This window comes from Macaca mulatta, chromosome 20 (assembly GCF_049350105.2).
Source record: "Macaca mulatta isolate MMU2019108-1 chromosome 20, T2T-MMU8v2.0, whole genome shotgun sequence".
NCBI classification, from domain to species: Eukaryota; Metazoa; Chordata; class Mammalia; order Primates; family Cercopithecidae; genus Macaca; species Macaca mulatta.
The window spans coordinates 53441285-53463444 of record NC_133425.1 but is presented as its reverse complement, the minus strand read 5'-3'; the positions used below and the strand labels follow the sequence as shown (position 1 = coordinate 53463444).

Below are 22160 nucleotides of genomic sequence, written 5' to 3'. Positions count from 1 at the left end.
GTTAGTGTCTCATCTTAAATATGAACAGAAAGCCAAGGATAATCCCACAGTTTGTCTCTAAAGTGAAAGTGAGACCAAAATAAAATAAGCAGGAAAAAAGAGACAAAATAGACATCTAGGGAAAGAAAGAAAGGAAGAAATAAAAAAAGGAAAGAATGAGCTGGGTGTGTGGCTCACACCTGTAATCCTAGCATTTTGGGAGGCTGAGGCGAGAGGATCACCTGAGGTCAGGGGTTTGAGACCAGCCTGGCCAACGTGGAGAAAACCCGTCTCTACTAAAAATACAAAAAGTTAGCTGGGCTGGTGGTGTGTGCCTGTAATTCCAGCTACTTGGGAGGCTGAGGCAGGAGAATTGCATGAACCTGGGAGGCAGAGGTTGCAGTGAGCCAAGATTGCGCCATTGCACTCCAGGCCAGGTGACAGTGCAAGACTGTGTCTCGGAAAAAAAAAAAACACACACACACACACACAACAAACATTAGCCGGGTGTGGTGGTACATGCCTGTAATCCCAGATACTCAGGAGACTGAGGCAGGATAATCACTTGAACTTGGAAGGCGGAGGTTGCAGTGAGCCAAGATTGCTCCACTGCACTCCAGCCTTGGCAACAGGGCAAGACTCTGTCTCAAAAAAAAAAAAAAAAGAAAGAAAGAACAAACGAATATTGTAATAGTTTCAGAGACAAGAGGCAATTACACTCTTGAAATGCTATTGGATAAATGAATATTCAAAACCAAAAAAATCTCCAGATATTCCCAGTGATAAGGAAAAATAAAATAAAACAAACACAAGAAAAATCTCTGTTTTTAATGTGAGGGGAAAAATCAGTAAGTGGATTGGAAGATGAAGTTGAGGAAATTTCCCAGGAACTAGAACAAACAGAGAGAGATGAAAAATAATAGGCCACGCATGGTGGCTCACACTGGTCATCCTAACACTTTGGAAGGCCGAGGCAGGAGGATCACTGGAGCCCAGGAGTTTGAGACCAGCCTGGGCAACATAATGAGACCCTGTCTCTACAAAACATTAAAAAAATATTAGCCGGGTGTGGTGGCACACTCCTGTAATCCTGGCTGCTCAGGAGGCTGAGGTGAGAGGATGGCTTGAGCCCAGGAGCTTGAGGCTGCAGTGAGATATGACTGCACAACTGTACTCCAGTCTGGGCAACAAAGCAAGACCCTGTCAAAAAAAAAAAAAAAAAAAAAAAAAGGGAAGGAAGGGAGGGAGGGAGGGAGGGAGGGAGGGAAGGGAAGGGAGTTAAAATCAAATCAGCAATTTCAAGGAATTCCAGAGAGAACAAAGAAAGGGCAGAGAATATCAATGAAACAACACAGGAAAACTTCCCACAGCTGAAGCACTGGAAGGGCCTGCAGAGAACTCAGTACAATGTATGAAAAAGACCCATTCTTGTGGTCAGGCGTGGTGGCTCACTCCTGTAGTACTACCACTTTGGGAGGCTGAGGCAGGTAGGTCACATGAGGTCAGGAGTTCGAAACCAGCCTGGCCAACATGGCAAGACCCCGTCTCTACTAAAAATACAAAAATTAGCCAGGCGTGGTGGTTCAAGACCAGGTTGGTCTTGAACTCCTGACCTCAGGTGATCTGCCCGCCTCGGACTCCCAAAGTGCTGGAATTACAGGCATGAGCCACCTGGACCCATTAACTATTTACTAAACACCTCTACCCATATCTTCTAGAGGCAGTGAGTTTATGTTCTCCTTCCCTTCATAAGACAAAGGGCACCAACTCTGTAATTTAAAAGACTATATTGACTTTTAGATTTTTAGAGAAGTGCCACCATGAACCCACAGGGCACTTAATAAGGGTTTTAGAATAACTAAATCTGTGATAACAAAGTAAAGGCCGCCACAGATACACACACACAGCAGTTTGTCTCAATCGATCTGATGTGTGTTAAGTTTGCATTGTCATTATCTACAAGGTAATTTATCTCCATTAAACTGGTCTGTAGGGGATACATGGATGAATGAAATCTGGGTTTCATTGCTTTGTTTATTTACAACGTACCCTTTCTACTGAGATCACCAATTATCAAGAAACTGTTATGGTCGTTGCCTTAAATTGGTTAACTGGGTTTCTGTCTCCAAAAAGGCTTAAATTTAGACAAGTAGAGCCACAGATATAAACCTCTAAAGCTTCTTACTAACTCCTCTGCTAATCTCTGTACTGTCTGATCACTCAGCTACTATTGTTCTCTGCTCATGGAAAAGCACATAAAAAGTGTGGTACTTACCATGACATCTACAGGAAGAACAGTTTTAGGATTCTAGGATTAGTGTTTAAGTGGAACTGGGGATGAGAGAAGAAATTAAATCATCATAGAAATGTTCTCATAAAGCTTAATTTTATGTGAATATTTTTCACCTTGAAAACAAAGTTTAAGGTCATAGTTGCCAGGGAATCTAAATTCCTTATTTTTATTCATATATTTACAGAAAACCTCTAGTTTTTTGTTATGGCTGCCTGAAGGTGTCACACATAGTGAGTCCTAAGACATGCTAAATCTTTAAAAACCCTGTGTAGCCATTCTTAGGGCTTCCTTTTAGCAAGAGAGACATTTTAGTAGTCTGCACACAGAATTGGAGATTAGATTCCTATGGGCATCTTTTAATTTTAATTTTAATTTTTTGAGACAGATCTCATTCTGTCCATCAGGCTGGAGTGGCAGTGGCTCAGTCACACCTCACTGCAGCCTCAAATTCATGGGCTCAGGGCATCCTCTGGACTTAGCCTGCCCAATAGCTAGGACTACAGGTATGCACCACAATGCCCAGCTAATTTTTAGAAGCTTTTGTAGAGATGGGATCTCGCTACACTGTGCAGGCTGGTCTGGAACTCCTGGCCTCAAGCAATCCTCGGCCTCCCAGAATTCTGGGATGAGCCACCACACAGGGTCTCCATGATGGCATCTTGATGCTGGTCCTGGATTTCGGCTTTCCGTGTGGTCCTTCTTAAGTCAGTTAAACCACTCTCTGTTTGCTTGATCATAAAAACAAATGAATGTTCATCTGAACAAAACGAGCTTATAGCTTTAATAGAATCTCCAAAATGTATGGCAACTTCAAGGCACTAGACGGAAAATAACAATAATAAAACTTTGGCTTCTTTACAAAGATGCTACAACAATAATTTCTCAGAGTATTTAAAAATTGTTTTGCAAATAATTCTTCTGGCATCCAGGCCAAGCATGGTGGCTCACACCTGTAATCCCAGTACTTTAGAAGGCTGAGGCAGGTGGATCACTTGAGGTCAGGATTTCAAGACCCATCTGGTCAACATGGTGAAATCCCATCTCTACAAAAATACAAAAATTAGCCAGATGTGGTGGTGTGCGCCTGTGGCCCCAGCTACTTGAGAGGCTGAGGCACAAGAATTGCTTGATTCTGGAAGGCAGGGGTTGCAGCGAGCTGAGATTGTGCCACTGCATTCCAGCCTGGGCGGCAGAGTGAGACTCGGTCTCAAAAAACAAAACAAAACAAAACAAAAAAACAAAACAAAAATTCATCTGACATCTGGACTTAATCTAAAAATATATTCTTGAACAATAAGGCCAAAGGGAAAGAAAAGTCTCAATGTTCTCTTATGCATTTATATCATCTGCATATCTCTTTCAGGACTCACCTCCCCTGCTTATAACAGAAAATTGGGCTGTGTGTGTGTGTGTGTGTGTGTGTGTGTGTGTGTGTGTGTAATTCCACAGACTGACAGAATCAGTTTGTAGAATCTCTAATCTTTTTCTATCCATAGAACACTCCTAACACCAAATGTGTGTGGTTTCTTCCCCACACCCATCAATTCTCTGTGACACCAGCTGCATGTCCTACAATTTTTTAAAATTAATTTTTATTTTTTATAGACACAGGATTTTTACTGTGTTGCCCAGGCTGGTCTCAAACTCCTGGGCTCAAGCAAGCCTTCCACCTCGGCCTCCCAAAGTGCTGGAATTACAGGTGTGAGCCACCTCATCCAGCCAGCCAGCCAGCCTGCCTGCCTGCCTGCCTGCCTGCCTGCCTGCCTGCCTGCCTGCCTGCCTGCCTGCCTGCCTGCCTGCCTGCCTGCCTGCCTTCCTTCCTTCCTTCCTTCCTTCCTTCCTTCCTTCCTTCCTTCCTTCCTCCCTCCCTCCCTCCCTGCCTCCCTCCTTCCCTCCTTCCCTCCCTCCCTCCCTCCTTCTCTCCCTCCCTCCCTCCTTCCCTTCCTTTCTTCCTCTCTTCCTTGACAGAATCATTGCTCTGTTGCCTCAGGCTGGAATGCAGTGGTACCATCTGGCTCACTGTAACCTCTGCCTCCCGGGTTCAAGAGATTCTCATGCCTCAGCCCCTGGAGTAGCTGGGATTACAGGTGTTCGCCACCACACCTGGCTAATTTGTGCATTTTTAGTAGAGATGGGGTTTCACCTTGTTGGCCAGGCTGGTCTCGAAATCCTGGCCTCAAATGATCTGCCTGCCTTGGCCTCCCAAAGTGCTGGGATTACAGGCGTGAGCCACTGCACTGGGCCTAAATATATTTCTTATATCACAGAATCACAAAGGAAAACAAACTTCTTTTTATAGGTCATTTATTTGTTTTGCTCATAAAAGGGTTATCCCAGGTCACAGTCAAGCTCATGAAATTAATATAAGTAGGTTTCTCAAAACTCAATACCTGAGTGTTTGGGAAAGAAATTGTACCTGTCAGAATGAAATGAAAGTGGATTGGTTGTACAGCCTTGAACCAGCTGCAGGGGTGACACTTCTAATCTGCTTTTCTCATTCTTGTTAACAACCAGATGGAGTGGGGGAGAAAAGAGGGAGGATGGGCTATCTGTGACCAGCTTCCTTAAAGGGTTTGACATGAGAATTTGCACCTGTTGGGTTGAACAGCGCCGTCCAGGCATCTCCGCCCAGGTGGCTGGGTTTCCCAGCAGAACATTGCATTCCAGTGTCTGCAGAGAGCTCACTTCTGTTAGGGTCACCCTCCACCATCCGCCTTCTTCAGCAATCAGGATTCTCATTTAGAAAGCTTGCAAAGCCCTGTGTCCAGGTTGGAGGCAGCCGGGAGGCCACAGGTAGGGAAAGGATGTGTATCTCATGGCTTTGTCTGCTTCTCCCCGCCTGGCTTCAGGTCTGGAACCAGGAGCCCCACAGTGCTGTCTGGGCCACACCCAGGGTGTGGTCCTCTACTGCCCAACCCAACCCAGGGACAGGGTGGAATTCTCCCTCTACCTGGCTACCACCGGCCCCTGGAGGTCCAGCCCCTTCCTGCTCTGGTGGGGAGGGAGTGGGCACAGGTTTGTAAGTGTCTGACAGGGGTGGGTCTCCAGGCCCCTTGCCCTGTCTACTCTTCCCTCATCTCATCTCCTGAGGTGCGGGGAAGTCAAACGCATTTCCTCTGATCTGTTCTCTTTCTCATCTTTGTTTTGACAAAAACCCCACAGCTCTGGGGCAGCCCCTTCCTTTCACAAAACTTTACAGAACCCCCTGTAAGTGTCAGACTCTACCAGTGCCCGGGAGATGTTGGCACACAATATAGAAAAGGATCTCCACCTTTCAGAGGTGACTCTCCCTCACAGAGGAAAACGGAATAAATAATAGGCACAAAAATACATCGACATTTTGTCTGTTGGAAGGTGTTAAGAGCGAAGACTATAAAACAAAAACCAACCAACCAATCAAACAACAGAGTAAGGGGTGTAAAGAGTTTGGGGCAGAGGTGGAAGATGAGGAGTGGGTTGTGATTTTTAACTAAGGAGATCAGGGAGAGTCTCCTTGAGGAACAGGTGCCTGAGCAGGTGTGGAGGGAGAGAGGGAGCCCTGTGGATATCTGGGGAAAGAGTGTCCAAGGTGGAAGAACCCATGCAAAGGCCCTAAGGGTGTCTGGCAGATTTTAGGAGCAGAGCAAAGGTGTCGGGAGGGATAGGAGGTTTGGAGCAGAGAGGGCTTGAGGGCCACTGCAAAACCTTGGTTTTTACTTGAAGCGATATGGGGGCCACAGACGGCTTTGAGCAGATGAGTGATGTGATTGGCTTTGGTTTTAACAGGGTCACTCAGGCTGCTGAGTTGAGATGATTGCAGCGGGTCAAGGACTATCGCAAGAGTCCAGGGAGGGATGGTGGGGACACTGGCGATGGTGAGAAGTGGGCAGATTCTGGATAATATTTGAAGGTAGTGCTGGCAGGAGTCATAACAAGATGCCTGCAGAGTTTGCACGGAGTCACTGAAAGGGTGCAGTTGCTATTAGCTGGGATGAGAAGGCTGAAGGAGAAACCAGATTTGTGGTGAATGAAAATCAAACTTCCAGTGTGGACATCTTGAATGCCCTCTTGGATATCAGGAGTCTAGTTCACTTAATTTTTGTCTCCCTGCTATAAAAATTCTAATTCTTCTCAAGACCATATGGGCTGCAGAGGAGACGCACTGGCTAAAGAACCCAAAGGGTATCATTTCAATAACCTTGCTGGTAACCTGGGTCGGTCCCTGGAAGCTAAAGATCCTGTCCTCTAAGCCTTTTAATTGCTGAACTAATGACTGAATGCCTGCCTTGTTCGACACCACAGCCGCTGCAGGCTCCAGCTAGGAATTGGTGAACCAAGCAGAAAATTCCAGGGCACAGGCTGCTGTGGGCTCCAGTGTAGAAGACTGTGCTCCCGTAGACTGTCCGAGTGGGATGGGCTGCGGGCTGCCATGTTTGTAGTTCCAGCCCTGGTGTGGCTCTGTTCAAACACCTGGGGCCTGCGGAGGGGGCGGTGGAGAGAGTGGGACAGAGACCCTAGCACAGGCCAGGAGGAGGCCCCCAGCTGGCACTGGCGCAGCCCCAGCACCTCCAATGAAGATATTCTTGCTGAACTCCAATCCCCCTCCCCAGGGAGCATCCTGATCTCAGAGACACGAGGCTATGGCTTTCAGGTAAGGGACCTGCACCAGACCTTGCTGATAGGTTTACGCTGACTTTTTTTTTTTTTCTTCCCGAGACTGAGTCTTGCTCTGTCACCCAAAGCTGGAGTGCAATGGTGAGATCTTGGCTCACTGCAATCTCCGCCTCCCGGGTTCAAGCAATTTTCCTGCCTCAGCCTCCCAAGTAATCCTGGGATTACAGGTGCACACCATCATGCCCAGCTAATTTTTGTATTTTTAGTGGAGATGGGGCTTCACCATGCTGGCCAGGCTGGTCTCGAACTCCTGACCTCATGATCCACCCGTCTCAGCCTCCCAAAGTGCTGGGATTACAGGCGTGAGCCACCGCACCCAGCCTACACTGCCTTTAGATCAAGGAAAGAAACTTCTTTTTTTTTGAGATGGATTCTCACTCTGTCACCCAGGCTGGAGTGCAGTGGTGCAATCTTTGCTCACTGCAACCTTCATCTCTCAAGTTCAAGCAATTCTCCTGCCTCAGCCTTCCAAGTAGCTGGGATTACAGGCGTGCACCACCATGCCCAGCTAATCATTGTATTTTTAGTAGAGATGGGGTTTTACCATGTTGGCCAGGCTGGTCTGGAACTCCTGACCTCAAGTGATCTGCCCACCTTGGCCTCCCAAAGTGCTGGGATTATGGGCGTGAGTCACCATGTCCAGCCAAGGAAAGAAACATCTCCAGGGTGGAGTATAGACGTTTTCCTTTAGGCCTTGCAAACACATCTGAAGATTATTCAATTTAGGTATTTCCAGTATTTTCTATACTCTCAGAAGCTCCTGCCAACTGCCTAGATCTGTCTCACTGAGCACCAGGGATTTTGTTTGTTTGTGTTTTATTTTTGGTAGAGGTGGGATCTTACTGTGTTGCCCAGGCTAGTCTTGAACTCCTGGGCTCAAGTGATCCTCCTGTCTCAGCCTCTTAAGGTTCTGGGATTACAGGCTGAGCACCCCATTTTTCTAATGATGAGTGTCTATGCAGCCAGGGCACCAGGGCATCAGAACCCAGCACCATCAGTTCCTGGCAAGGGCCTTGAGCAAGTCACTGGACCAGCCTTTATCTCAGTTTCCTCCTTTGTGAAATGGGCCAACAGTAAGTAGTGATGAGGCGAGGCAGGTGAGGTGCATGGCCCAAGGCCTTCTTGGCAGGAAGTGCCCAATAAAGGGTAGTCAGTGTTCACATTCTGATTGTCTCGTAGTTGAATCTCTGTCAAGTGGTTCAGAATTAATTGAAAATCCTTTTATCTGAAATATTTTTCCCTGATTTGCCTGTGAGTTTCTTTTATATACAGTTCCTTGCACAGAGTAGGTGCTGTATGATATTTATTGATTTATTTATTTACATTATTATTATTATTATTATTATTTTGAGACAGAATTTCACTCTTGTTGCCCAGGTTAGAGTACAATGGTGTGATCTCGGCTCACTGCAACCTCTGCCTCCTGGGTTCAAGTGATTCTCATGCCTCAGCCTCCCGAGTAGCTGGGATTACAGGCTTGCACCACCACGCCTGGCTAATTTTTATATTTTTAGTAGAGACAGGGTTTCATCTTGTTGGCCAAGCTGGTCTTGAACTCCTGTCCCTCAGGTGATCTGCCTGCCTCGGCCTCCCGAAGTGCTGGGCTTACAGGCATGAGCCACTGTGCCCGGCTGCTCAATGATATTTATTTAGAGGACATTGAACACAATTGTGTGGCCTAGGGTTGGGATCTGAACTCTCTCAGTCACAAAACATCTCCTAAACCTCAGTTTTTGGACCTATTAAAATGAGAATAATGGGCTATTATTAGGTTGTTATAATAAGATAATATAATAATGGGTTGTTATGGGATGAAAAGAGAAAGCAAACGACAGGGGCTTTGAGTCAATGCCCAGGTTGTTAGTCTGACTGCACAGTGTTACTGAGTCACGAAATTGAATTATTGAATTATTATTGAATTATGTTTGCTGCTATGGTTGTTCTCATTGTTGATACAATGGTGGGAGCCCGAGGCTGGCCTTGGATGTGAGTTGTTGAGTGTTTCCCGCTCTGCTGCACTGGACTGCATGAATTATTTACAACTTTGTTATCTAGTTCTACTTGATGGATTGATTTCTTCACTCCATAAATATGCAGTGAATGTCCACTCCATACCGTTCCAGACACAGGGAGCTCTGACCCTGGTCCAGCCAGCACATTTCTGACCCCCTGCAGCTTGCATTCCAGGTGGGGGAGGCAGTTTGTGAACAAGATCATTTCAGACGCGCTAAGAAGCATGAGGAGATTTTTTTTTTTTTTTTTTGAGACGGAGTCTTGCTCTGTTGCCCAGGCTGGACTGCAGTGGCACGATCTCAGCTCACTGCAACCTCCACCTCCCAGGTTCAAGCAATTCTCCTGCCTCAGCCTCTCGAGTAGGTGGGACCTATTACAGGTGCGCGCCACCATGCCTGGCTAAGGAAGCATGAGGAGATTCAAACTCAGGAAGAAGGCAGGAGATGGCCGGTGGGGGTGGTCAGGGAAGGCCTCTCTGAGGAAGTGACATTTTTAAGGCCTAAGGGTAGAAAGACAGGAGCCACCCTTGAGAATAGGGGAGGAGGTGGGGATGGGGGCTGTGTAGTGGGGTGGATGGGGTGTCCCCAACAGGGGGACAGCCAGAGCCAAGACCTTGAAATGGGGAGGGCCTGGCATGCGACAGACGCAAGAGACTTGTGCAGCTTGAGAGCTGGAACTGAGGGCAGCGCGCATTTGAGAGGCTGATGGCAAATACTGTAGGGTCTCATGGGTGATGGGAAAGAGTTTGGGTTTCATTCTGGGTTTTGTTGTTGTCGTTGTTTTTGTTTTTGAGACAGAGTCTTGCTCTGTTGCCCAGGCTGGACTGCAGTGGCACGATCTCAGCTCACTGCAACCTCCACCTTCTGGCTTCAAACAATTCTCCTGCCTCAGTCTCCCAAGAAGCTGGGTTTACAGGCACGTGCCACCACGCCCGGCTAACTTTTTGTATTTTTAGTGGAGATGGAGTTTCACCATGTTGCCCAGGCTGGTCTTGAACTCCTGGCCTCAAGCGATCCACCCACCTCAACCTCCCAAAGTGCTGGGATTACAGGCGTGAGCCACTGCTCCTGGCCTGGGTTTCATTTTAATGTAACAGGGAACTTTAGGAGGGTGGCAGCTCTTCTGGGTGTTTTATGGATCACTTCTCTACCTCCTTCAGGTCTCAGATACCCCTTTCAGCAGGGCCTTCCTCGACCACCCTACTAGAAATGACAACTCCCTACTTAAAGAGCTGGAAAAAATTCAGCCACCCATCCCTCCATGTCCTCCTTTGAATTATTTTTCTCCACCACTCTTATGGTCCTCTACCACACTCTAAATTTCACTCTTTCATTTTTGTCTATTGTTCTCTCTCTGCCGATAATGCAAGGTCCAGCAAGGGCTAGAACAGCGCTGCCCAGAGTAGGTGTGCAAATATTTGCAGAAGGAGAGACTGGAGAACATGACAGGGTTGAAGTTGTGCCTTCACAAGGTCCCTCTGGTTGCCTGGTGGAGGAGGATTGCCAGAAGGCCAGAGTGTGGACACAGGAAGCCTAGTATCCGCTAGTGAGGAGGCTTCCAAAGACATCTGAGACAAATGTGGGAGGTGGCCAGGTTTGACATTGTCTTGCATGTAGGACCCACTTGACTTGGTGACAGCTGGGGTGAGGAGGGAGAGAACCTGTGCTAGGTTTATTTTAACTTTTGTTTTTGAGACGGAGTTTCGCTCTTGTTGCCCAGGCTGGAGTGCAGTGGTGAGATCTCGGCTCGCCGCCACCTCTGCCTCCTGGGTTCAAGTGATTCTCCTGCCTCAGCCTCCTGAGTAGCTGGGATTACAGGCATGCACCACCATGCCCGGCTAATTTTGTATTTTTAGTAGAGATGGGGTTTCCCCATGTTGGTCAGGCTGGTCTCAAATCCCTGACCTCAGGTGATCCACCCGCCTCAGCCTCCCAAAGTGCTGGGATTACAGGCGTGAGCCAGCGCGCCCGGCCTTTAACTTTTATTTTTTAGAGACAGGGTCTTGCTATGTTGCCCTAGCTGGTCTTGACTCCTGGGCTCAAGGATCCTTCCTAGTAGCTGGAATTATAGGACGAGCCACTGTGTCTGGCAAGCTAGGTTTTTGTTTGTTTTTGAGACAGAGTCTCTCTCTGTCACTTAGGCTGGAGTGCAGTGGCTCGATCTCAGCTCACTGCAACCTACACCTCCCAGGTTCAAGTGATATTCCTGCCTCAACCTCCCGAGTAGCTGGAATTACAGGTGCGTGCCACCACACCTGGTTAATTTTTGTATTGTTAGTAGAAACGAGGTTTTACTATGTTGGCCAGGCTGGTCTTGAACTAACCTCAGGTGATCCACCTGCCTTGGCCTCCCAAAGTGCTAGGATTACAGGTGTGAGCCACCTCGGCTGGCTAAGCTAGGTTTTTTGACTAGAGCAACTGCGGCCATTTACTGAGACTGGGAAGGCTGGGGAGGAATGGGCCAGTGAGGGGACAATCCAATTTGAGGAGTCAGTTCCAGGAGTCTATTAGGCAGCGGAGAGTGGAGCTGTCAATGGAAGTGGATGGTGATGAACAGGAAAATGCTTAAAATAGTGGAGAAGCTGTCAAATTGACAACTACGAGTTGCTCAAGGATGATGGAATTTTAGATCCAGGGGGAAAAAATACACTAAAACTTAGATTTAAGTTCAGATAAATAAACCTGATACGTTTATTACATTCAAATGTAAAGCAATGAATAATAATATTAGCCAAAATGCCTGTATTTTCAAGTCATAGGAAGTGCTTTAGGATAAATTTCAATGAAATTTAAAATAAAATGAAGGGAACGATGATGGGTGAGGTCTCCAATTTATAGAAATTTTTTGAGGGGGTGTTTGAGTTACAGAGACATTTATAAATAATCTTTATTATTATTATTATTGAGACATGGTCTTACTCTGTCACCCAGGCTGGAGTGCAGTGGCATGATCATGGCTCACTGTAGCCTCCACCTCCCAATCCCAAGTGATCTTCCCACATTAGCCTCCCAAGTATCTGGGACCACAGGTGTGCATCACCATGCCTGGAATTTGTTTTCTCCATTTTGTAGAGACGGGGTCTCCCTATGTTGCCCAGGCTAGTCTTGAACTCCTGAGCTCAAAGGATCTTCCTGCCTTGGTCTCCGCAAAGTACTGGGATTACAGGCTTGAGCCACTGTGCCCAGCTAATCCTTATTATTTTAGGGGAGGGATATCATCACCCCAAATATGGTTTATTTTTAATTTTTTTAGAGACAGGGTCTCCCTCTGTCACCCAGGCTGAAGTGCAGTGGCTTGATCATAACTCACTGCAGCCTTGACCTCCTGGCCTCAAGTAATCCTCGCACCTCAGCCTCCCCAAGTGCTGATGTTACAGTGTTACTGGCATGAGCCACTGTGCCCAGCCTCACAATAAGGGTTCTTTAACAGAATGCTATTCTTAGTTTTAGTAAGAGGTCCTGTGTATCTCCCCACTAATCCCCCACTCTGCACCTTGCTAGTCAGGCCTTCCCAACGTTTCCCAGGGGTCATTTCATCCACGTCATCTTTCCACCAAAAGCGTAACGCAGCTCCACACGGCGGTGCCTTTTTGTTGTTTGATTTCCACACACAGAAACGCTACAGATTTTTATGGGATAGGATTTGTGGTGACTCTAAGGTGCAGGAGTGGTTCAGGAAGCAAAGATGACAAGGGCAAAACCCGTGAAGAAATGGATTAAGCAAAGCTATGATCAAGCATAACCCTGATGGTCGTCTTAGAAGCATTTTGCTTTTTGGAAAATGGAAGCTGCAACACCACAGCAATTTCAGCTCGTTTTTTCCTCCCGGGGAAGTCCCAAAGCAATATTTTCCACCTAAAGATTTTCCTTTCCCTGTGAAAATGATTTGCTGATGGCTCCTGTTTCCCACTCGGGGCTGTGCTTTCCGAACACCGTCTTGTCTACACGTGCTTGGTAATAGATGTGTATGAAGCCGCGCCTTTGAGAAAAATTGCTGCAGACAAGAGCAGGCCGGGCTGTAACCAGGTGGCTGTGTCTGGAACTCCCGGGATGTGTTTAGTATTCCATGTGTGTCATCCTCAAAAATTGCGTGGCTGCGAGGACCCAGCCAGGGCTGCCACTAGTATATGCTGTGCAGTTTGCAGGGTGCATGAATTCTGAATCTTAGAGGCTGCCTGGAGGCGGTTTGTAGCTGAACCATCCGCTGCTCTTGCAGGTGAATTCGAGTTTAATTCCATCCCCGGCTGCGAGGCTTGGGAGGCGGCTTGTTCCCTGCATTTTTCTCTTTGTTCTTTGGCAGCAGATTTGCTTGCATTGTGTGGTTTGGTGCAGAAAACAGTTGCTCCTTCAGAAGATGAAAGGTGATTCTGCACTCTTGATGGATTTAAGCTGTGCTATGCTTCCTCCTCATCTTATATTTTTTCCCCTAACCCCAGCTCCTTGACCCTGGTTCAGCAAGCCAGTGTGGTTTCAAGCCAGTGTGGCCCACCAGGAGTTAGCTGACCTGGGTCTGGGCTGGGCTCTGCCAAGGCCACTCTGTATGGCTCTCCACCTGAGCCTCAGCGTCCCATCCACACAGCAAGCAAGTTCACCATCACCTCCACTGCCTTTACACGGTGAGGTTGGCTCTGCCCGTGTGGATGTTCTGAGACAGGGGGTTTTCCGTGCACTGTTAAAGACCCAATTCCCAAGGCCTTGTCTAGGAGCAGGACCAACCCCTCCAATTATGAAGACTAATGGGGAAAACAGACACACCCTCATCCCTGCACATCCCTGAAGACACGTGTCTGCCCACACCTGCCCAGAACAAATGCTGGGAAAATGAAAATGTCAGTTAAATGGTTGCTATGGCAACCTAGTCTCATTTGGCTTCTACATTTTCTTTCTTTCTTTTTTCTTTTCTTTTTTTTTTTTTGACCGAGTCTCGCTTTGTCACCCATGTTGGAGTGCAGTGGCATGATCTTGGCTCACTGCAACCTCTCCCTCCCGGGTTCAAGCGATTCTCCTGCCTCAGTCTCCTGAATAGCTGGGATTACAGGCTCGCACCACTACACCTGGCTAATTTTTGTGTTTTTAGTAGAGGTGGGGTTTCGCCATGTTGCCGAGGCTGGTCTCGAACTCCTGGGCTCAAGCGATCCACCCATCTTGGCCTCCCAATGTACTGGGATTATAGGCGTGAGCCACCACCTGGCCCTGCTGCTACCTTGTCAGTGTTGTAATGTTTTTCTCTATTGAGTTGATTGAATTCCTTGGTTTTTGCCCTCACTCCCCAACTCTGTCACCGTTGCAAAACACATACACACACACACCACTATACACACTGGTTTCTAAAGACTAGCAGAGCCTCTGATGCATCTTTAAAGGACTGAGATGAGTCAGGGGATAGTAGCTTATACCTGTAATCTCAACACTTTGGGAGACCAAAGCAGAAGGATCACTTTATACCAGGAGTTTGAGACCAGCCTGGGCTACACCACAAGACCCTATCTCTACAAAAAAGTTTTAGAAGTTAGCAGGTTATGATGGTGTGTGCCTGTAGTCTCAGCTACTCAGGAGGCTGAGGTGGGAGGATTGCATTAGCCCAGGATTTCGAGGCTGCAGTGAGTTACGGTGGCACCACTACACACCAGCCTGGGCAACAGAGCAAGACCCTGTCTCAAAAAAAATAAGAACAAAAATACATAAAGGGCTGAGATGGCCCATAAAGGGCTGAGAAAGCCAGGAGAATGGTTTTGGAGCAAGAGGGTACATTTCTGTTTTCTTTTTGTGCCTTTTGGGGTAGTTCACTTAGACAGAGGGAATTTGCAGTCTGAGACCAGAAAATCTCTACCATTCATTCCCTTTTTGACCTTGCTTGGGCTGCTCAACTTCTGCCCAGAGGCTTAGCTCTTCATCAGGAGAAAATAATGCTCTTAGCTCCACCAAGCTGATATAGGCCAAGGAGAAAATGCCTGCACTGGCCAGGCACAGTGGCTCAAACCTGTAATGCCAGCGCTGTGACAGGCTGAGGTGGGAGGATCTCTTGAGCCCAGGGGTTCAAGACCAGACTGGGCAACACAGTGAAACCCTGTTTCTACCAAAAATACAAAAATTAGCCGGGCATGGTGGAATGCCTGTAGTCCCACCTACTTGGGAGCCTGAGGTGGAAGGATCGCTAGACCCCAGGAAGGTCAAGGCTTCAGTGAGCCCATGATCTTGCTACTGCATTCCAGCCTGGGCGACAGAGGCCCTGATTCAAAACAAAGAAAGCAGAAAATTCTCATGTCAACCTTTGAGTTCCCTGAGAAGTGCAACCTGAATGCCAGCTTCAGGCTGGCGACTGGGTTTCACTCTGGAATCTAGTGTGTTCTGGGTTGGAAGTGAGGGCCTGGAGAGAGGTGCCCAAGCTGGAATGGAGTTTTTGTTTCTGAGATGGAGTCTCACTCTGTCGTCCAGGCTAGAGTGCAGTGGCGTGCTCACGGCTCACTGCAACCTCTGCCTCCTGGGTTCAAGTCATTTTCATGCCTTAGCCTCCTGAGTAGCTAGGGTTACAGGTACACGCCACCACATCTGGCTAATTTTTATGTTTTTAGTAGAGACAGTGTTTCTCCATTTTGGCCAGGCTGGTCTTGAACTCCTGACCTCAAGAGATCTGCCTGCCTCGGCTTCCCAAAGTGTTGGGATTACAGGCATGAACTATGGCGCCCGGGCTGGAATAGAGCTTTGTTAGCCATAAAACTTTGGGTGAATCACTCAAAACTTTGGGTGAATCACTTTCCTTATTGGGTTGTTCTGTAACCTAATAAAATACCATAGAAAATGCTAATATGTAATAAGTACCCAGTGGATGTTAACTCCTATTATATTAATATTGGTCACTACAGGAAATCCACAAAGGAAAATTGCACTATCAAATTATCATAGTGCTTTAGTTTTCCATACTCACATCTTTGCTGCTTTCTGAAATGCATTCCAGTTTCATCTTTTAGAGCAGGCTGAGATACAAGAAACACACGTTCATTTTTTTTCTCCCTGGTGATCAATGAGCTGATTGGATTTTCCTATTTTCCATTTTGTTTCCAAATAAGTCGTTCGCTAGTTTCTGTTGCCAAAACTTTCTGATGAAATCGTCTATCACTGACTCTTCAAATATTGGTGCTATTGTGCCTTCGGGGAAGAGGCAGCATCTCTCCCATGACTGTACCTAGAACAAAAGAGAGAACCCGCCTCTGTTCTTACTCACGGAAGGAGGGGCCTGAAGGGAGCCAGTCTTAGCAAAGAGGAAAGCACGAGAAAGCAGCTTTTCTGTTGCATTTTGTTTTCCTCCTGAATACCATGTCTAAGGATCTCCCTCTGTTTCTCAGATCTACCTCCTTGGGAAAGGGCATTGGCAGCAGTGATGGCAAAGGTTTGAGCATAGCTCATGAATGACTGCCTCTGCAGAGTCGCATGCAGTGGAGACACCAATAGGTAACACCCAGTCTAGATGGCACCTAAAGGTATTTTTGCAGGGCACAGTGGCTCATGCCTGTAATCCCAACACTTTGAGAGGCTGAGGTGAGGGGATCGGTTGAGGTCAGGAGTTTAAGACCAACCTGGGCAACACAGTGAGACCCGGTCTCTACAAAAATAAAAAATAAAAAATAAATTGGCTGGGCTTGTGACGTGTGCCTGTAATCCCAGCTATTCAGGAGGCTGAGGTGGGCGGATTGCTTGAGCCCAGGGGGTTGAGGCTACAGTGAGTCATAATGGTACCACTGCACTGCAGCCTGGGCAACAGAGCGAGAACCTGTCTCTAAAAATAATAAAAATAAAATAAAATAATAGATAAATACAATTTAAAGGTATTTTTATTTTACAGATACTTCAGAATTTTAACACTTTGAAAAAAAGGATCAAGGTAAAGAGTTTACTGAATAATGAATGAATTGTATAATGTGCAAAACTTTTGCGATATATATTTTTTTAATGTTCAAAAAATGTCAGGGAGTGCAGTTTGCTCAGGGACAAACCAATGTTTCCCAGTCTAGAATAGTTAAGACCAGGAGAGCTCCACTAAGAAACAGTACTGGGAGATTATTTTCACAGATGGTAACCTTTTGCAATTTTTCATCAAATAATTTATTTGATAATGTGTTGCTAAGCTATAGTATGTATATTACTTTAAAAGTAGATGCCTTCCTGGGGCGCCGTGGCTCGCGCCTGTAATCCCAGCACTTTGGGAGGCCGAGGCAGGCGGATCACGAGGTCAGGAGATCGAGACCATCCAGGCTAACACAGTGAAACCCTGTCTCTACTAAAAATACAAAAAAATTAGCCGGGCATGGTGGCACGCGCCTGTAATTCCAGCTACTCAGGAGGCTGAGGCAGGAGAATCGCTTGAACCCGGGAGGTGGAGGTTACAGTGAGCCGAGACCATGCCATTGCACTCCAGCCTGGTGGAGAGCAAGACTCAGTCTCACAAAAAAAAAAAAAAAAAAGTAAATGCATTCCTATTGAATATCATTAAGTATATGCAGGAGGTATGATACCACTTTTTAAAATGCTACTGATACTCCCTAGGTCTGATCCCCAAGCTCCCTTAGAGAGGTGGCCATAAATTCCTCTTCAGTAATTTTAGGGCCCCTCCCCCTCCCAGGTGTCGTGTCACCACGATGGGAAACTCACCCAAAGTTGGGGGTAGGGGCCCTGCATTTCCATGCCATGGTCTCTGATACTGGGAGTCCTGATCTCTGGGTCCTGGGAGTCTGTGGGGGCTGCTTCCAGGTACAGTGTGCTTGAGACAGGAGCTGGGTGCAGCCGGAAGCCCCTCTGAGCTCAGCCCTGCCCAGCTGCCTCAGTGGAGAGCACACCCCTGCTCCCCAGTACAGGGCTCATCCCTGTGGGAGGGAATCTCCCCTCGGGCGCTGAGATCCACATCTCCAGAGTGCTGTGGTTAGCTATGCTCAGGGATTAGGGGAAGGGGTCCTGGTGAAGTTAATGGGGAGACTGAAGGCCCCCAAGCTTCCCTTTGGTGCTGTCACTACTTACCTCCACCCTGTAACTACATCTTATACAAGATGGGAAGGGGCAGCCACTGTCCCCTCTGCCCCCCTGGCACCCTGGGTGCATATATATATATCTAGGCAGAGTCTTGCTTTGTCACCCAGGCTGCAATGCAGTGGTATGACCTTGGTTCACTGCAACCTCCACCTCCCAGGTTTTAGCGGTTCTTCTGCCTCAGCCTCCTGAGTAGCTGGGATTACAGGCACACACCACCACACCTGGCTAATTTTTGTATTTTTAGGAGAGATGGGGTTTCCCCATGTTGGCCAGGCTGTTCTTGAACTCCTGACCTCAGGTGATCCACTCGCCTCGGCCTCCCAAAGTGCTGGGATTACAGGCATGAGCCACCAAGCCTGACCGGCTTATATATTTTTAATAAAAGAAAGGAAGAGCCAATCCAACATGATCCTGCAAACATCTCTCTTTTAAAATACCTTTACCTAAATATCAGTAGGGATGTCTGAAACTGGGAGTGAGGAGTAGGAGCCTCTGTTTTTAAAGAAACGCGCCTGACTTCTGAAATTAGTTGAAATTAAAAAATCTCTGTGGCAAGAAGACATCAAAGGGTCTTGCTACCTGAAAAGGGTGTGTGTGTGTTGGGGAAAGGGCAGTATGCTGGGAGAAAAAAAAATTCACCTTGCGACCAGGCACGGTGGTTCACACCTGTAATCCTAGCACTTTGGGAAGCCAAGGTGGGCAGATCACCTGAGGTTAGAAGTTGTAGACCAGCCTGGCCAACATAGTGAAACCTTGTCCTTACTAAAAATACAAAAATTAGCCGGATATGATGGCGCATTCCAGCTACTTGGGAGGCTGAGGCATGAGAATCACTTGAACCTGGGAGGTAGAGATTGCAGTGAGCCAAGATTGTGCCAATGCATTCTATCCTGGGTGAGACTTTGTCAAAAAAAAAAAAAAAGGCCTGGCGCAGTGGCTCATGCCTGTAATCCCAGCACTCAGGGAGGCTAAGGTGGGAGGATCACCGGAGGTCAGGAGTTTGAGACCAACCTGGACAACATGGTGAAACCCGTCTCTACTAAAAATACAAAAATTAGATGGGCGTGATGGTGCATGCCTGTAGTCCCAGCTACTTGGGAGGCTGAGGCAGGAGAATGGCTTGTACCCAGGAGGCGGATGTTGCAGTGAGCCAAGATTGCGCCACTGCACTCCAGCCCGGGTGACAGAACAAGACTCCGTCTCAAAAAAAAAAAAAAAAAAAAAAAAAAAAAAAATCACCTTACAATAAGTTATCCTGCCACAAATGTTTCTGTTTAATTCATTTTGTATCCTACCCTTTCCCCTCAACCTCCAAAGAAATCATGAGGGATCCAGTTTATAGTTGTGCTGTTGGTTGCTTGAATCCTAAATCTTGGAGTACAAACTGATCAGGGTTCCCAGGTCTACCTGGTGAAGGGCAACCCAAGGTGTCTGTGGGGCCCAAGGAAAGTCAAGGCCCTCGTTGTTCACCAGCTGTATCCATGGAGGGCTTGTCAGACATGTGGAATCTCAAGACCCACTAAAGCTTAAGCTGTATTTCTTTCTTTTCTTTTTTTCCTGTTGCCAAGCAGTGGTATGATCATGGCTCACAGTAGCCTGGACCTCCTGGGTTCAAGCGATCCTCCTGGTTCAGCCTCCTGAGTAGCTGGGACTACAGGCACACACCACCATGCCTTGCTAATTAAAAACCAATATTTCTGTATAGAGACCGGGGTCTTGTGCCCACATCGCCCAGGCTGGTCTCAAACTCCTAGCCTCAAGTGATCCTCCCGCCTCAGCCTCCTAAAATGTTGGGATTACAGGCATGAGCCGTGGCCTTAAGATGCATTCTAATAACATCCCAGCTGATTCATGTGCACAATGTGGTTTGAGAAGCCCTGCTCTTGGAGAGAAGGGGCTGGGCGGGAGTTGCTATTATTGGAAGAGTCACAAGAGCTTTTGGCTGTGAGAACCCCCTCTGTGGGGTTAGCAAGGTTCGGGCCCCTGGTGTGAGCAGATGTGGTTCTCACTCTAGCGCTGAGTCTCCATGGCGGGGCAGGCTCACCAGCTGAGCAACAGCCCTGCTCACCTGGATGGAACTCCCAGATCTGCTTACTACTTAGACCTTTGTTCTAATTTCATGGTTTCTGCCTTGGGTTGTGTCATCCTGGACTTGCAAGGCTCAAGTGTGGCGTAAGTCACCATCACCAGGGCTGATGAATTTCCCACTCTGGTGACGCCTTAATTGAAGGTGAGGCTCTCCTTTCATTAGCAAGATTCCTACCTCCTGTCTAAACTGTCACCTCAAAGACCTGGGGGGAAAAAGAGGCTGACCTCATAGTGTGGCCTCAGTTACTGTGGCTTTGGTGGTTTCTCTATCAACGTTTCAGGCAAGCCCATGGCATAATTACTCAAGGCCCTGGGAATGCTGGCATCAACGATTTTGTTTCTCAAACCGATGAATAATTATTCTTCTGGCTTTTACTCCTTGCAACTGCTTTACTATAGAAAAAAGCATTTTATTTCAGCCAATTCTCACTACCATCCTTTGGGGGAAGGGTGTTGCTATTATTCCCAGTTTACAGAAAGGAAAACAGTGCTCGCTTTGGCAGTACATATACTAACATTGGAACAATACAGAGAAGATTAGCATGGCCCCTGCGCAAGGACAACATGCAAATTCGTGAAGCGTTCCATATTTTTGCCAGATGTGGTGGTTCACGCCTGTAATCTCAGCACTTTGGGAGGCTGAGGCAGGCGGATCATGAGGTCCGGAGTTCGAGACCAGCCTGGCCACTAAATACAAAAAACTAGCCAGGCGTGGTGGGGGGTGCCTGTAATCTACTAAATACAAAAAATTAGCCAGGTGTGGTAGGGGGTGCCTGTAATCTCAGCTACTCTGGAGGCTGAGGCAGGAGAATTGCTGGAACCCGGGACGGGGAGGTTGCAGAGAGCCGAGATTGCACCATTGCACTCCAGCCTGGGCAATAGAGCAAGACTCCATCTCAAAAAAAAAAAAAAAAAAAAAAAGAAAAGAAAAAAGAAAGGAAAACAGAGGTAAAGTCACTTTTTCAAGGTCACACAGCAAATTAAATGGCGGAGTAGGGACCCAAACCCAGATCTGCCTGTCACCAAAGCCAGTGCTCTCTGTCTTCCTGGGCTATACCTGGACTTTCGAGGACAGAATTCCCTGGTGGAGGCTGTCAATTGTTTTCTTTCAGGTCAAGAAGAAAAGATGGAATGTTTTTTGGAAGATCTTGGTCATCTTTTCTTGCTTCTCCCAGCTCAGGGGAAGCATGTTTCCCAGCTTGCTTTATTCCTCTTCTCTTATGAATGACTTGGCCCCAGAAATGTAGCTCCTCTGCTCCAATGGCTTCTTGGAAGGCCAAAAATTGAGCCTGGGACACTTGCCCACAAGGATTGTGGCCAGCTGGGCAAATACTCGTGGCTGAGTTGCTGTCTGGCCATGACCCTTCCAAGGACAGACGTCAACTCTGCAGCTCTGTGAGATTCCCTTGAGTGGTTGCTTTGATACTGGGGAAGAGGCTGGAGGATTCTTTGATGGACATGACCCTGGGAGGGAAACAGATCGGAGTTCAAGGTCTGCCTATTCAGGGCTGCATGGTGACTTTCCTGAGCCCTAGGTACCTTTGCCTTGGTAAGTTCGTTTTGCCACTAAAAAGAACATTTAAAAAATAGATTTTTGGCCAGGCATGGTGGCTCACACCTGTAATCCCAGCACTTTGGGAGGCTGAGACAGAAGGATCACTTGAGCCCAGAAGTTCAAGACCAGCCTGGGCAACATAGCAAGACCTCATCTCTACTAAATTTTTAAAAAATTAGCCAGATATGGTGGCACATGCCTGTGGTTTCACCTACTCGAGGGGTGAGGTGGGAGGATTGCTTGAGCCCAGGAGGTCGAGGCTGCAGTGAGCCCTGATTGTGCCACTGCACTCCAGCCGGGGCAACAGAGTGAGACCCTGTCTCAAAAAACAAAACAAACAAACAAAAAACAAAGGTTATTCTTAATTTTAAAAAACAAAATAAAAAAAACTAGATTTTCCTGCTATATTGGTATAAAGGTGAAAATGTTAATTTTATATATGAAATCATTATCTTTATCCTAAAAGTTCATTTTTCCCCTTCTGATTTTAAGTGAAATTAAAACATTTTTATGGGTCCTTAAAAGTATTATGGTCTCTAATCACTGTGCCTATTGTACC

At 47.2% G+C, this 22160-nt stretch overlaps 1 protein-coding gene and 1 non-coding gene across 12 annotated transcripts in view; both read left to right on the top strand.

Annotated features, from left to right (window-relative positions):
* Positions 1 to 22160, top strand: part of KIFC3 (kinesin family member C3) — a 105416-nt gene that overhangs the window by 11076 nt on the left and 72180 nt on the right. For 2 of the 11 annotated variants that reach the window (XM_077986105.1, XM_077986096.1), the window contains exon 1: positions 4938 to 5065. The exons of 8 other annotated variants lie outside the window; for them this stretch is intronic. The gene's annotated coding sequence lies outside the window, so the exon portion shown is untranslated. Of the gene's footprint in view, positions 1 to 4937; positions 5066 to 22160 lie in introns of those variants that run through there. One more of the 11 variants, XM_077986086.1, reaches the window with a different exon arrangement.
* On the top strand, positions 20534 to 20640 carry LOC114674545 (U6 spliceosomal RNA). Its single transcript, XR_003725691.2, has one exon. It is a non-coding gene; the product is annotated as a U6 spliceosomal RNA (small nuclear RNA).